Source organism: Misgurnus anguillicaudatus, chromosome 9 (genome assembly GCF_027580225.2).
Source record: "Misgurnus anguillicaudatus chromosome 9, ASM2758022v2, whole genome shotgun sequence".
Taxonomy (NCBI): Eukaryota; Metazoa; Chordata; class Actinopteri; order Cypriniformes; family Cobitidae; genus Misgurnus; species Misgurnus anguillicaudatus.
Genome location: NC_073345.2, coordinates 19,892,609 through 19,908,730, shown reverse-complemented (window position 1 = coordinate 19,908,730; position 16,122 = coordinate 19,892,609). Strand labels below are relative to the sequence as shown.

Genomic DNA, 16,122 nt, shown 5'->3' with positions numbered 1-16,122 from the left:
CTGGTGTACAATACCTCCGATTTCTCCTTGACACAAAGCGGCGCTGCGCTTCTCGTCCGGTGTGCGACCCCCTTCACAGTGCATTACAATAGTGCTGCCTCACGATTAGTAGCGACTAATCGTTTGCAGAATAAAAGTTTTTTTTTACATAATTAATGTGTGTGTACTGTGTATAATAATTATGTTTATAAAAATACACACGCATAAATGTATAATTTTAAGAAAAATATATATTTATATAATAAATATTTATATTTGTATAGAATATAGGTTATATATAAATATAAACCTGTATATACACATGCAAATGTTTCTAAATTATATACATGTGTGTGTGTATGTGTATTTATACATAATTATTATACACAGTACACCCACAAATATTATGTAAACAAAAACTTTTATTCTGCAAACGATTAGTCGTGACTAATCGTGAGGCAGCACTACATTACAATGTATACAATTTGTGTGTGTTTGAATCAACAGTATGCAGTTTTGATATTACCGTATTTTCCGGACTATAAGTCGCTCCAGAGTATACGTCGCATCAGTCAAAAAATGTGTCATTAAGAGGAAAAAAACATATATAAGTCGCACTGGACTATAAGTCGCAATTATTTAGAAAATTATTATTCCTTTTGCGGACATTTTTTTTGTTAAGTCTTTCTCTGTTGTTTTTAAGTAGGGTCAGGGGTAGGCTACAGGAGCAACATATAGCGCCCTCTCATGGCTGTACACAGTAATGTCCTTTGGTTCATGTTAGTCAGTATGAATTAATTTTGACATATAAGTCGCACCTGACTATAAGTCGCAGGACCAACCAAACTATGAAAAAAAGTGTGACTTATAGTCCGGAAAATACGGTATATGATAATATATATTGCATCGTGACATTAAGATATTAGGCTTACAGGTTTGTGTTTTTTTTTGTCATATTTCAAATATACTTCTATTCTAATCTTGTTCTGAATTTATTCTTTTAAATTATTTTAATAATAATAAAAACAGCATTTATGAGGATAAATCAGATATTTATAAAATCAGTATAAGCCTGTTTACCAGTGATGTGAAAAATATTTTTATGGCACTCTATGGTTTTTTAATAAAAACTGTTATGATAGTAATTTGAAGTATAAATTGTTTTTAGTCAAAAACAAAGACCAGACCCTTCGAAGCCCATAAATAATTTCTCCCCAAACAAAAAAATAACTAAGTGAGTGATGCATCATTGTTTATATTTGTATGCTGTGTGTAGACGTTTAGCTGCTATAGCTAACGTTAACACACACAGCAGTATAAACAAAAGCTGTGCATGCTCCCTTCACGTCATCCTTGTAAAATAATAATAATTAACTTAAGAAGCATATCACTTCGGTCAATGCCGACTTGAGGGGGATCCTGCTGTACTGTGCACTGTGTCATAGTAAAAGAGCGTATGAGTGCGCTTGTGCTGTGAGATAGGGATCGTCCCGGAAGAGATTGTCCGGTGAAAGGTCAATAGGTCATCATATGATTTTTTATTAATTTTACTAACAGTTTGATTGGAAAAAAGGGCATTTAATTAAAAAAATTGCACTTCCATGGGTAAAGAGGGAGGTGCTAGGGTACCCATTCCCCCTTGCACGTGTCTGTTTGGGATACAGTCTTTAAACCAAGCGAATGCAATCCTATTTTTTATCTATGCTCATATCAGCCATAATATTGCCTGCGCTCTTTTTGCAGAAAGTACAATTTCAGACTAGCAGTCGAAGAGATCCCATACTAAAAGAAACATCTCATCTGTCTTGCAAAGAACAGCCTGTCTATTCGCAACTGTGATGAGCTGCAGGCCCACTTTCATTTTTTATTATTATAGTCTAATGACTTGAAAACAGAATCTGCTCCGACTGCCAGTCACTCTCAGGCACAATTAAAACTTTACTTTGGTTGAAAAATAATGCAACCATCATTTTGGGAGAAGACATTTACAAGCGAATATTTCACAGCAAATGGCAAGCAATGCATTAACTGTACCGAGGTTGGCTCCCCAAACCTTTTTAAAGCGTGCCAGGATTCGAAAAATCCTAATTGATTTTCTCAGAGCAATTTTGCGGTACTGCTAATTCCTCTGTTGCCATAGAGGCAGTTTTGGAGATTGCCTCCTCTCTGCGTAGGCTGATCTGGGAGACACCTTACATGGCACATGAGGCCTGTTCAATCCAAAGAAGATTATCCAGACAAATCACAAACACACACACATGCAGGCTCACATATGGCCCGATCTAGCAGGAGGAAATGTCAATCAAAGCTTTGCAGCAGCAGGCGCAGAGTCGCCCAGAGGGCGAGGCGGTGGCTCGGCCACGTGCGCACGTGCAACCGTCTGTTTTAACATCTCCAATACTTATTTCTCCTAATTCTAAGGTCAGTTTGTCCTCACACACAGGTCAGATTGGCTGGACCAGGTAATGGACCAGGAGAGGCCAAAGGAGGAGAAACGCAGATCGACCTGTGTCTGATATAACAGTTTGCTTGAAAAGAGCTTCATGCTGTTCGTTTAATGACAATGTGACTGTCATGACAGTCACGCCCAATCTCAAACACCTTCTCCCTCCCTGCTGGAGCGTTGCTATGGCAACACCTGCTCCCCACCCCTCTCCCTCCTGTGGCCCTTCTTGCTCGTAATCCTACTATGAATAGGATGCGAGAGCAGAGCTTTGGGGAAAAACAGCTTAACGTTTTGGAGAATGAAGACAACTGGCTGAGGGATGACAAAGTCCCTTCAGTCTCTTAATATACATAACAGCTTGTGTTTACAACATAACGTAAAATGCCATGTATGCGGAGATGGAGATTGGTGGTTTGTTTACAAAAAGCCATTTTGATTTCTTCATTACATTTTTTTTTTTGTTTATATATTGCTACTGTTTTCCAAAATTTCATCACTTTACAGTCAGCTTCTAAAGCAATGGATGTCCAGCAGGACTGGGCAATATAGTAGTCAATGTTTTTCAATGGTTTTTCTAACAATAAATTAATGGGCAACATAAATATTAAGATTATTTTAAAATTTTGTTTAATTTTCTTTATATTACAATAAACATTTTAAGCTACAAAAATGGCTCTATGATTAAAAATTTATTCTTATGAACCTTTCACACAATTTCCAAGCAAATATTGATATTTTCTATGAAATATTAAAGTGCCACACAAATCCAAAATCGAAAATTGCTACCCAGTCTCACAAAATTATGTACCTATAGTCACGTAATATTTTTTTTGGTGATACTGTCATGAACTTCTGCGTTTTTTCGTGATTGTATCACGAATTTCTTATTTTGTGTCATTGTCACGTATTGGTTACTCAACTGTTTTGTCCTAATTTCTTACCATTTTCGCTTCGGTTTAGGGTTAGATTTACATAAAATGAACGCTCGAGGTTGAAAACATAAAAAATATTTTATTGGATGTGCCTTTTGTTTACACGGTGACGGCGTTTTTGGGGCTTAAAAACGCAAAAAAGTGAAACCACCCTCCAGAGTGGAAATCTTAAAAACGATCTACCCTCGCGTTCCAGTCTAAAGGGTAAAACGAAAAAGTCTGCTTACGGTGGCTCTCATCACGTATTGGTTACTCAACTGCTTTTTCCTATTTTCAAACCATTTTCGCTTCGGTTTAGAGTTAGATTTGGTGTTTGTATTAAGATGTCACTTGAAGTATTGGTTTATACTTTTTTTTTCTGATATATTTTTTTAATATTTTCTAAATTTTAAAACATTGTCGCCTGGCGTTAGGCTACGTTTACATGAAAATGATCTGAAATGAAAACGCAAAAGTGGCATTGCGTTATCACTTTTTATTCCGAGTTTATAAGAGCGTTTTGAGGAGGAAATCTGCGTACATATGGTGACACAAGTGTGTGATATTCGATGTAGTATGCACTCCAGGCAGCTAGGTGGCAATTTGAAGCACTAATACACACAAAACACCACCAAGTCTGCGTGCCTGCGAACAACCATCTTCCTTGTTATTCCAGGTTTTGCCTCCGACGAATTGGCGCATAAACAATTTGTTCGAGGTAATTAATGCACCTTCTCTGATCACTAATACTAGCTGTTAATATTTCGTACAACTGCTGGAAAGACTCTTGTATATTTATCAGAGCTGCTATGGCAACATGAAGGTCTGACGTATAATCCGACATGTTTGTTGTTATTTTCCTGAACTGGCGTATGCTTGGGACGTAAACGCGTACGCAACGAGAGCCACCGTAAGTCACCGTTTTTACCCTTTAGACGAGAACACAAGGGTAGATAGTTTTTAAGATTTCCCCTTACCTGTTTTTAGTCAAGATGTAATGTTAATGCTCGTATGGCAATATGAAATGATAACTCACTGAATTTTGACGGCGCTGTACATTTTGCACCTGACTGACTGTATTTCCGAAAATCACGGCATCCTTTTAAACCATAGTGCCTCAGTGATGTGAGGTGTGGCCGGCTTCACGGGATCGGCAGGCTGCCGCGCATTGCGTGGATCGGTGGGTTGCTGCGGTGCGAATGCGCAGAATTATCTGTTTGTTTTTTAATCATGCATGGTAATGTTATTGATGTCATACGGTGGGCTGCATAGCTCGACACGACGTCAAACACGCATCTCTTGGCCCAGTCTACTACCACATGCGCATGTAACGCTAACCAGAAATCCAAATACTGCCATATCCACCATAAATAAATATATAAACCCACATGATCATCATTTTCGTGATCGATCATCGATGCCACGTTCGAGTACTCGAGCAATCGAGCACTCGTGCCCATCCCTAGTGTAAACAGGCCCTTAGAGTTGGGTTTGGGTAAGGATGTCATTTTATGTAAATCTAACCTTAAACTGAAGCCAAAATGGTAAGAAATTAGTACAAAACAGTTGAGTATCCAATACATGACAATGACACATAAACAGAAATTCGTGATACAATCACGAAAAAACGCGGACATTCGGGACAGTATGACGAAAAAGAATAAAAAATTACGTGACTATAGGTACGTAATTTCGTGTGACTGGGCTGGAAAATTACCTGTATTGCAGTGTGTCATGTAGCTGTCCATCAATGTGAACAATGTGCACAGTAGTTAAACTAAAAAGTGCACAACATTATTGGCATCTAGTAGGGAGTCGACTCTGAATCGAGTCATATTATTTTCGAATCTCCTGTCTGTTGTCTGCTTACATATGACGACAATACTTTGCTTAATCTCCGCCTACAGTCTTGCCCACGCCTGCCCAAAAACACTTCCGTGGTTAAAATTACTTTTTCAAGGTGGGATTTGTTAAACGTTTGACCATGAAAGATGGTTCAGTACCCACTTTTTTAACATCATGCACGAATCGTTTGGGGATCTCTGAGAAATGGGGTAATATTAAATTTTTATTTTGTTTTTTGACCTTGTATGCATTTAAACCTGTTGTCGGAGACTGCTTAGAAATCGGACCTAACTGGTACTCTAATATATTAAATCTTAATATTGAGATCACAGAAAAATATCAAATGATTATGTTTTAGCGTCCCTCAGTCCAAATGTCAAGTGAATAATTGGTACCAAAAGGACAAGAACCACCAAAGAACCCAATGTTTGGAATGCTTAGTGATAATACCCAAACATCTGAACTCAAATGCTGTATACACAGAGGCTAAACTAACACCCACCAGGGTCAAGTTTGGGTTGAGAGTTGCTATCGCGCCAGCTGCCACTGCAGCATCTTTCACCAAATAACCATTTATGTAATACACATTGGAACTGTGTTCAAAGCCTACACATCAAATGGCCAAGGTGATCCAGGGATTCAATAAACTTCAAAGGCTCCACAGTAACTGCCAGGTTTTTGCAGTCCGTCTACCCATTCAGCCAAGTATCATCAGAGTGTCTCTCATGTTTAAATGACATTGTACAAATGCATTTTTCATGCAGTCATTACGAGAAACACATCACGTCCATTCAGTCTTTCAGTGTGCTTCAATTATGCTGTACTCTAAAATGTTCAAAGGGAATTCAACTGCTCAAACAGAGTTCTCTCAAATTGCCTTCTTGTAAGTTTGATGGCGTAAGCACACTTAAAACAATGCTGGGCTCGATGCTTAACTCAATGATGAATGCCAAGATTGATGGAAATCTGCTGTGTAAAGCTTGGAGACATTCTCCGATATTTCAGCCAGTACAGTAAAGGCTAACGCTGTTTAATTACCACAACGACTTGCTGCCTTCATAAACGTACACCTTGGTGGAAAAAAATGGAGTGGGAAGCTTTTCTTCAGCTCTTTACCTGACTCCAAAATCACACACCTACTTCGTCGTGAGCTGGCATTTGAGACGTGAACAAAAAGACCGGAATATCCCTCTGGGATATAACACACAGTGTTCACTTTTTTGTTTGGATTTCACAGTCGCAATGTGTGCTTTTTTTAAAAACAGATTTTCCTAAACTGCGGATAAAGAGCTGGAATGAATAGAGAAACAAAAAATGAGAAACAAAGAGTAGATTAGAGACAGGGCCGTTATATGGCAAGCATTTGGGAGATAAGGAACAAAGCTTCAGCCATATTTCCCCCCTCTCACATTCTCCTCTCATCTCTGCTGTTCTCTTGCATCAGAATTAATTGAGTCCTGCTTTTGTGTTGGTAGGATATCGCTTCTTCTGATGAGAGTGGAAAAACCTGACAAGCGTGTGAAAAAGCTGAGCCAGATCTCAAACAGAGTAGTTTTTTTTTTGTGGCAATGCTTTTGCACTTGCCTGTAGCCAGTAGGGGCCTATTTGGCAATGGCAGTAGATGGCTGGTTATTTATGAATACCTGACTTTGTACGTGTCACGCTGATGAATGCTGCTGAATACCTAATAATACAGTCACTAGGGATCAGGTACTGTACTTTTTTTGCCTGCGACAGGAAAATAATCGGCTTCTTCTTGCCTCTTATTTACGAGTGCTTCGCTCTGAACCAAAACAACGCTCTTCAATACAGGAAAAATAAAGGAACTTTAGATCACGCAACATATATTTATCTCTCCTGCACAGGGTGTAACTAAAGTCCCTTGAGAGAAGCCGTGCTGCTAGGCGGCCATGTTTGCAATGCTTCTGGGCAGTCATGCAAGACTAAAGTTCTATCTACTTGAATGGTGAAAGACCATAAATTTTCATATCTGTACCATAACTTTTACTTCTTAACTCTTTCCCTGCCAGCGTTGCCAACCAGCGCCAGCATTTTTTATGATTTTCACAAAAGTTAAATGACTTCCCAGAAAAATGAAATGAAAGAACAGACCATCTACATAAAAAAGGTTTCATCCTACCTTCATTTGTTCTCTTTATATCACCTATCAAATATGTTTAGGTTTCTTCAAAAATACCAAATTTTGAGCAAAAAGTTGAGATAATTCAATTTTTGTAAAGGACTTTTTTAGAGATCAGATTCAGAGCGATTATCAACATAGATATGTATAAAGTCTAGATGTGTAACAGCGGAGTCTCTAACATCATCACCTGGCGGCCATCTTACCACAGGCAGCTCGCTCACTCGTGGCATTGAGTTTTAATGATGCATGTACTTTTAAATGACCATAACTTGCTCAATTTTCTACTGATCGGTTTCTTAAAAACGTTATAAACGTGGCTATAACATGTTTTATGATTTTTTTTTGCATTTTTTTGCATGCAGTGTCATAAGTATGCAGTGTCATAGGTACATCTTTGATGTTTATGACAAACCAAACCGTTTGAAAACTGGTAGAAAATTAAGACTCCCTACATTTAAAAGTACGGAGCCCATAAGGGGACATAAATTAAATAAAGTTTCGTTTTGCGTGGTGGGCACGTGAAATCGAAAGAAAACTTTAAAAAGAATTCTGCACATGAAGGTTTCGCGTGAGCACATGAAAGTTTCACGTGAGCACGAAAAAGTTTTGTGTGAGCACACGAAAGCTTCACGTGAGCACATGAAACTAAACTTTCGATTCTTCTACTCCAATGTCACCCTAGGGGCTCGGTATAAAACCTGCACCATTAAAACTCAGTGCTACGAGTGAGCGAGCTGCCTGTGGTAAGATGACCGACAAATGCGGACGTTCCATTCAATTGGCCCTCAGCGCGGGCGAGACATCTAGCCTTTATACATATCTATGATTATCAAAATATACAAAGAGTTTAAACCTGTTTGCCCTAAGGGAACACTTCCGGGTTTTATAAGTTGTGTAAGAACACCACTTGGTGGATAATAGCAGAAATACAAATTGCCGATAAAACTCGTCATTGGCAGGGAAAAAGTTAAGCTCAAATTGCACTAAAAACACCTTTTTGAGGTCGTTTCAGCTATGTGCTTGCTTACAGGTTGGCCAAAGAGACAGAGCGCAACGCGTCATAACCTGAAAACCACAAACAAACAATCCATCCGTCTCCATTGACTTTGTATTGCGAGAGGCTGTCTCGTCATTTCTGGCTTATAACAAAAAAGAATAATGCCTAAAGCTGCTGTGTGACAGGGTGTACAGCTAACAAGCCAACCCCCCCCAAAAAAAAAAACAGCGTTTAAAGACACAAAAGTGAAAACAGGCAACTTTTCATAGTACTACTGCTATTAATAGAACTGCGCCCACTAGGGGGAAACGACCACTTTTTTCTCCTTAAAGGCTGGGTTTAAGGGCTCGACAGCTTATAAAAACATATATCTGGGTTTTTTGGCTTGTTAGCTGTACACCTTGTCACACAGCAGCTTTTAGGCATTATTCTGTTTTTGCTATGAGCCTAGAAATGACAAGGAGGCGCCCTCTCGCAATACAAAGTCAATGGAGATGATTGGATTGTTTTCCCCCGGTGGGCGTGGTTTTCAAATTAGTATAACTGCACTTTGTCTGTATCGCCTCATGTACTCTTTACAAAGCCCCTCCCCCAGAGAATCACCAGTCTTTAATCGACTGATGATTGGTTCTTTTAACTGGAAGGCTCCAGAGCGGCCATATCGAGCGTTTCATTATCCCCTATTTATAATAATATAAGTGCTAAATCTTGTTATATGCAATATCTTTGATGTGAAACAGCATTTTGTTTGCCTTGCATGTGTGATCGGCACAGTGTTTGAATATGATTATTCTCAAAGTAAAATTTAATGAGCTAGTTAGGAAAAAAATAGACTTACCTTTACCAGCCAAAAGGGGAAGATAAAAGCAGGTGCAGGAACCATTGTGAAAGAGAGAGAGAGAGAGAGAGAGAGAGAGAGAACCATTAGTGTGTAAGAGCATAAAATTCATGAAAAACTCTATGAAAGGTGTAGAATACTTTTTTTAACATCTCAGCCCTCTTCATGGCATAATAGACAAGTCAAAAGGCATTATGGGTAATATATAATAGTGTTGTGACATTAATGAGATTAACTCATGGTCAGTGAGCTAAAGGTGGCATACATTGAGATGAAAACTGAATATTGAGTAACTAGCTCTAATACTGTATACAATAGCTGTCTACAAAGCATATTGTTCAAATGACCAGCATTACTACTCTATGCCTAACCAGCAAACCTTCATGGTCAGCCAGCTTTAAAGGAAAACCATATTGACTGAACAGTTTCATAAAACAATCAAGTTCCAACCAGCTGTGACCAGTATAAAAACCCATCCTAAAGAAGTTAATTTCTATAAAACATATACTGCAGATGGTTTGTTGCGGTTACGTGCATGGCCCAAAGTTAACTTCCGGTCTGTGTGTGTTTAATGGTTTGGCTGGTGGGTAAATTGACCTCTGGACCGAAAACCTTGTGGAAAATAAAACTATTTTGGTTTCCTAAAGATGACGGCGAGCATGGTTCACCGCTGTGAGAGAGGTTTGGCAGCTGATCTGTAGCTAACATTGTTTAAACTAATTTTACAAAGTAACATTATCTCTTGTTGTAGTTGATACACTTTTGCTATGATTTGGACTAAAGTAATTGACTGGTTATTTATTTTGCTTGTTATCAGAAATCATCTACTCTAGAAGGACTCTGCTGTTATTGATTCTTTGTGGAAGTCTACCGGAAGATAAGTTTAGGCCAAGAAAGCCATTTGTTTATGTTGTTGCTGCTGAAACCATCTATACATTGTAATCCATAAATCTGTGCTGAGGTTTGCTCATGTTACAATCATAGCTTGACAGTAAGTGAGGGATAATGTACAGTAGGATGGCAATTATAGCAAAACAAACCCTGACAGGGTGATCAGTCTTGTATTACCCTAAAGGGGTTTATTTTGCAATAATAACAAGCTGACTGTACATTATCCATCCTCTTATTACAGGACTACTTACCAAATAAATGGATGCGAAATATTGATTTGTGTTGAAAATATTTTATTATACGAGTCTGCAGAGTCATTTAAGAGCCATTAAAGAAGCAAAGGCATGTAATAAATTCGTTGCCTGGAACATTACAGATTATCAGTCATTATACAAATTATTTGACCACAGGATAACATGATTGACTGATCAGAAACAAGTATTGTAAAGAGCTGTCTGGTTTATGAGAACTGGTAAATGGTGCACATCTTTTCCTGTATTACATGACTGTGTAGATACGCTTATGGATCTGTACTAGGCTTATGGATGCATCATAATGGGTCTCACAATAGGTGGTCGATTTTGGTTACAGAAGTTTTCGACAGTGTACATTTTTCAAAAGAAAAAATCACGCAGACAAACATATGTTAGTTAAATATTGTGAGTTTACATGGAGAATAATGATAAACATCCAGAAACGACTGCAAAATTAGCTGAAACGCTGAAGAAAGTATGATTGTTTAGCTGAAGCCAAAGATATTTGTTTTGTCTCTCTGAGGTACTTAAGTGTACAATTCCACCCAGTTTGCTTCAGCATCTTGGAACCTCAGGCTACATAACTGATGCAAAGAGAATAAAGCTGTTTGCTAAAAATAATTGTTTACACTTACTCTGGTAATTCTGCCAAAAATATGAAATCCCATGTGGTCAAAAGACATTTCCTAAATGCACTTCACCACATAACAGTTTAAGTGTATTTCTAATTGTCTGTTGGATTGTGAAATGAAGCAACCACAGCACAATAAAGTATTTGAACGACATAACCAAGTAAAGTATTACATTTGTACTTAGAAATGCTCATATTAACATAAGAATATAATTATTATTACTGTTTTATATAACATATCGCCCAGCTCTCTCAAATACTTGATTCTGATTGGTCAGTGGCGACATATAGGTGTGATATGCTGCGTTGAACCCTTATGCTGTGTTCAGACCAGCCGCGGTAGAGGCGTCAAACGCAAGTGATTTCAATGTTAAGTCAATGTGAAGACGCGTTGACGCTCATCTGGAGGTCTCGCGCTGTGAATGAGGCGTTTAGTGCGGCGCGGTAGACGCGATTCCGCCTCATTCGAGCGTCTAGTAGAAAAATTTGAACTTTGGCGGAAAAACGTGCAGTGTTAACCAATTAAGAGCTTGCTCTAGTAGTTACGTGCTTACAAAAAGTGAGCGGAGTCGCAGAATTTTCACATTTCGATAAGTAGAATGAAGCGCGTAAACTCAAAATGTTCAAGCTGCAAACTAGACACGGTAGACTCGATTTTGACGCCAGCATCGGTAGAGGCATCAAGCGCGAGTGATTTTAATGTTAACTCAATGTAAAGACGCATTGACACGTGTCTGGAGGTCTCGCCGCGTGGATGAGACGTTTAGCGCGGCGCGGTAGATACGATTCCACTTCATTCGCGCGTCTACTTTGCGCGAATGGAGCGTTGCTGCAGGAAACGCACGAGTTGAAAAATTTTTACTTTGGCGGAAAAACGCACAGCGTTAACCAATCAGGAGCCTTGCTCTAGTAGTGATGTGATTATAGAAAGCGAGCGGAGTCGCAGAAGCCCCTCCCATGACGCGAATTTCCGCATGAAAGTCTCGATAACTAGAATGAAGCGCGTAGACTTAAAATGTTCAAGGGGCAAACTAGACGCGGTAGACACGATTTTGACGCCAGCCGCGGTAGAGGTGTCAAACGCGAGTGATGTTAAGTCAATATAAAGAAGCGTTGACACGCGTCTAGAGGTCTTGCGGCGCAAATGAGGCGTTTAGTGCAACGCCTAAAAAGATATTTTTTAAAGAAGTAAACATAGAATAGCTTGAGGTATTTTAAATATTTATTCAAAAAATGTATGATATAATAGATGAAATCAATACCTTAATACAAAGCAATGCCTTTGGCAGCTTAACATTTAAAAGCTGCTGTATACTGAATTGAGCCTGTACATTTCTTTTTTTACAAACATTGATGTTATATTCTTATTATTTTAGTATCGACTAAAATACTCAAACTTGGATCCTTAATAAAGTACACATATAACCAGACTGCACAGCATCATATCCGACCAATGAGATCTACTGTAAATAATTTATGGTAAAGCAACACCTGTAATACAAGCAAAATCTAATTTAGCTTTATGTAATCCAGGCACGGTCTGCACACAGCTAAATTAATAGTCGCAATGGCAACATCCATTACAAATGGCAACAATCACCTCATCAGAGGCACCATCCAGTCTCTGCTGTCCCCAGTACAAGCCCGAAACCACACTGAAAGGCACAGCCTTAGCTTGAGGAAAGTCTGGTCTAAGACTTTAGAATAAAGATGAAGTCTTTGGAGGGTAACGCTTGCAAGAGGACTGATCGAGAAGGAATAATGGGTAACATACCGATGAAACGCAAGGCAAGACAAACTCATTCATTTCCTTATCTAGAGCAGGAATGTCAAGAACGCCATAGGGACAGAGAAAGAGGCACTGCGGCCATACGAGTGCTGGAGAACTTAAGAGCGCACCCCTCAGGCTCACGACCCGCCTGCTACAGGTTCCAGTCAATACATCAGCACCTTTAAAACTGTACAAAGAGCCTTATGGCTGTCATAGCACACACATGTTCTGAAAACCCACTGTATCTTTTCTTAGATCAGGCTTAAAACATCTGTTAGGATAGCAGGTCTAGCTCACAGACTGTTTTAGTAAATTGCCTTTTCAAAACCTGCATACGTAGCATGCACAACACGATGTAGTGTGACATTGGTGTGTAGGGAGATCAAAGGGAGATCATTATCTTTATACCAACATCTCAATATTAACGCTTTCTGGTTACAGTAGCTGTATTGGATGTGTCTTATTTGTATTAAATATTAAATGCTTTCAGACACATTCATGAATACGGTTTACTAAAATAACTAAAGATGCACTAAAGTTTCAGCTGACGGAAAATTTAATCGGAAAACCAATAATTGCATTTTCAACAGAAAAAACAGCCAAAGATATCCAAAAATAACGCTCCCGGCAGTGTTAAGCTATAATCACAGTGCTACACAGCAAAGCGCCATTGTGACTGCTGTGTGCAAATACAAAATAAGTTAAATTAGATATTTGCATTGAACTAACTGTAATAGACACTAATATTTAGTTTTATTTTATTTTTAATGTTGTCTTATTTTTGTCCAATTTTGATGTGTTAATTTAAAAAAAATGCTGCCTATTTTGATAACTAATTTTATTTACTTGGCATTTTTCCATTATTTAAATTTGGTTGGGTGGTTAATAACACATTTAACCAGTGGCAGCCGGTGACTTATTTTTTCTAGGGGGCTCGATGTGAAGTTCGTCACAACGTGTATGTATCCCATCATGTGTGTGGTTTGTAATTTCAAAATATGTGTTCTGTGCGTCGAGTGATCCTATGTGCATCACGTGTCTTGTCAAAATAAGTGCCTGCTGCAGATGCGTCTAAAGCCCGGAATACACTGCACGATTTTTGTCCTCTTATAAGATCATTACCTTATCACACTGTGCGACATGTATCGTTTAAACTCGGGTACGAGAGGCATGTAGACTGTACGATGATGACACGGAAGCTTCGGCGGCTGCGTCGCACTTTGCGCAACGTCACCAGCATGCGCTCGTGGTAAACTAAATACCGGCGCGCAGGTCGTAGCAGCAAACACACTGTGCGGTGATCATGCCGAATTTCTGACACTGCCAGAAAACTATCGTAGGCTATCTTTGGACGCAAGACCGGGAAAGCGGCCGTCTTTGAACCTCTCTCACTGTACGACATAGGACCACCGATGGAGAGCCACGATCACAGAAATCGCGACGATAGTTTCACGATGGCAATCTTTTGTCTGGGACAGCCAATTATCGTGCAGTGTATCCCGGGCTTTAAGGGTTTATGATAAAAGAGATGATCGCGTTTGCCAGATACTCGCATAATCTCATGTGTAATCAGAGATTAGTGTTAAGGGAGTGTCTTGCGTGTATTTTGTGAACGTAAGTGTCTCTTTTATCATAAACGGTTTTGACGTGTGTGCAGCAGGCACTTATTTTGCAAAACACGCGATTGCACATGGTTCACATGATGCAACAAACACACATTTTGAAAACGCAAGCAACACACGACACTCCGAACACATATTTTGAATTTGCGCCCCTCGGATTAGAAGTCACGAGCCACCACTGCATTTACTATCTGACTTTATAGGGACTTTAACTCCTATCGTTAACAACTACAAATTTTCAGTTTAAACAATAGAGTTTGGACTCAATACGGGCAGAGTGGCCACTGGCGTGAAATGACCTTGGTTTGTATAAAGCAGGCGTCTGGTCTGTATAGAGTGTGGGAAAGAGCTAAAAATCACTGCTACACTCTCTCTACATGACAGATCGCACATTCACTCTGGGACGAGCAAGCCATCGATTTTCAAGTTGTGAAAAAAATCCCATCAATTGGAGCTATAATGCGTGTCTGGCCAACTGCAACCTTTATTCTTTTCACAGTCACACTGTAATATCCTCTAAATGAATCTGAATCGATACATGTTTTGCCTGAAAATGTCTTTATTCCTCTGATCGCTTTTGGCTACACTCTGCATAAGAAATACTTTCAGCGGGATATTGATGGAAATAGCCATGACTGGGTTGAACTTGGCACTATTACAACAGGCCCGGGGTCAGACGTCAACAGATTGTACAATGTTATTGGGAAAAGTCGCCCTTTCTAAAGCTAAACCTGTCACGGGATGAGAGATAAAATGTTGAATATAAAACTTGCAGCAGTAAAACTAAACCTCAAGGTCATGCACCATTATATAACTTACATCTGTTGCTTAAATCACTGATCTACCATTTATTAACTCAAGGCTTGCTTTCTCCTGCATTGCAGCTTTTTGGAAATGCCACACATTTTTTTATTAGTGTATTAGTGTAAAACAAAAGTCAGCAATATTTTTGACAGTTAGTGATATTTGGAATTTCTATGAATGATCACCCCCCTATCCCATTTATAAATGGTCAAATAAACAAGCCTTATACTATCACCTAAAGGATTACTAGGAACACCTGTTCAATTTCTCATTAATGCAATTATCTAATCAACCAATCACATGGCAGTTGCTTTAATGCATTTAGGGGTGTGGTCCTGGGGGGGGTCTGAGTATTTCACAATCTGCTCAGTTACTAGAATTTTCATGCACAACCATTTCTAGGGTTTACAAAGAATGGTGTGATAAGGGAAATATATACAGTATGCGGCAGTCCTGTGGGCAAAAATGCCTTGTTGATGCTAGAGGTCAGAGGAAAATGGGTCGACTGATTCAAGCTGTTAAAAGAGCAACATTGACTGAAATAACCACTCGTTACAACCGAGGTATGCAGCAAAGCATTTGTGAAGCCCCAACACGCACAACCTTGAGGCGGATTGGCTACAACAGCCCCTTAGGCCCCTTAGTGCCAATTGGGCATTGTTTAAATGCCATGGCCTACCTTAGCATTGTTTCTGACCACCATATACACATCATTTGATGGCTACATACAGCAGGATAATGCACCATGTCAGAAAGCTTAAATCATTTCAAATTGGTTTCTTGAACATGACAATAAGTTCACTGTACTAAAATGGCCCCCACAGTCACCAGATCTCAACCCAATAGAGCATCTTTGGGATGTGGTGGAACGGGAGCTTCCCACAAATCTCCATCAACTGCAAGATGCTATCCTATCAATATACGCCAACATTTCTAAAGAATGCTTTCAGCACCTTGTTGAATCAATGCCATGTAGAATTAAGGCAGTTT

General features: G+C 39.2%; 1 protein-coding gene across 7 annotated transcripts in view; it reads right to left on the bottom strand.

Moving 5' to 3' along the window:
• The window catches only part of ncam1a (neural cell adhesion molecule 1a), a 311,353-nt gene that overhangs the window by 168,283 nt on the left and 126,948 nt on the right, over nucleotides 1-16,122 (bottom strand). The window lies entirely within an intron of this gene.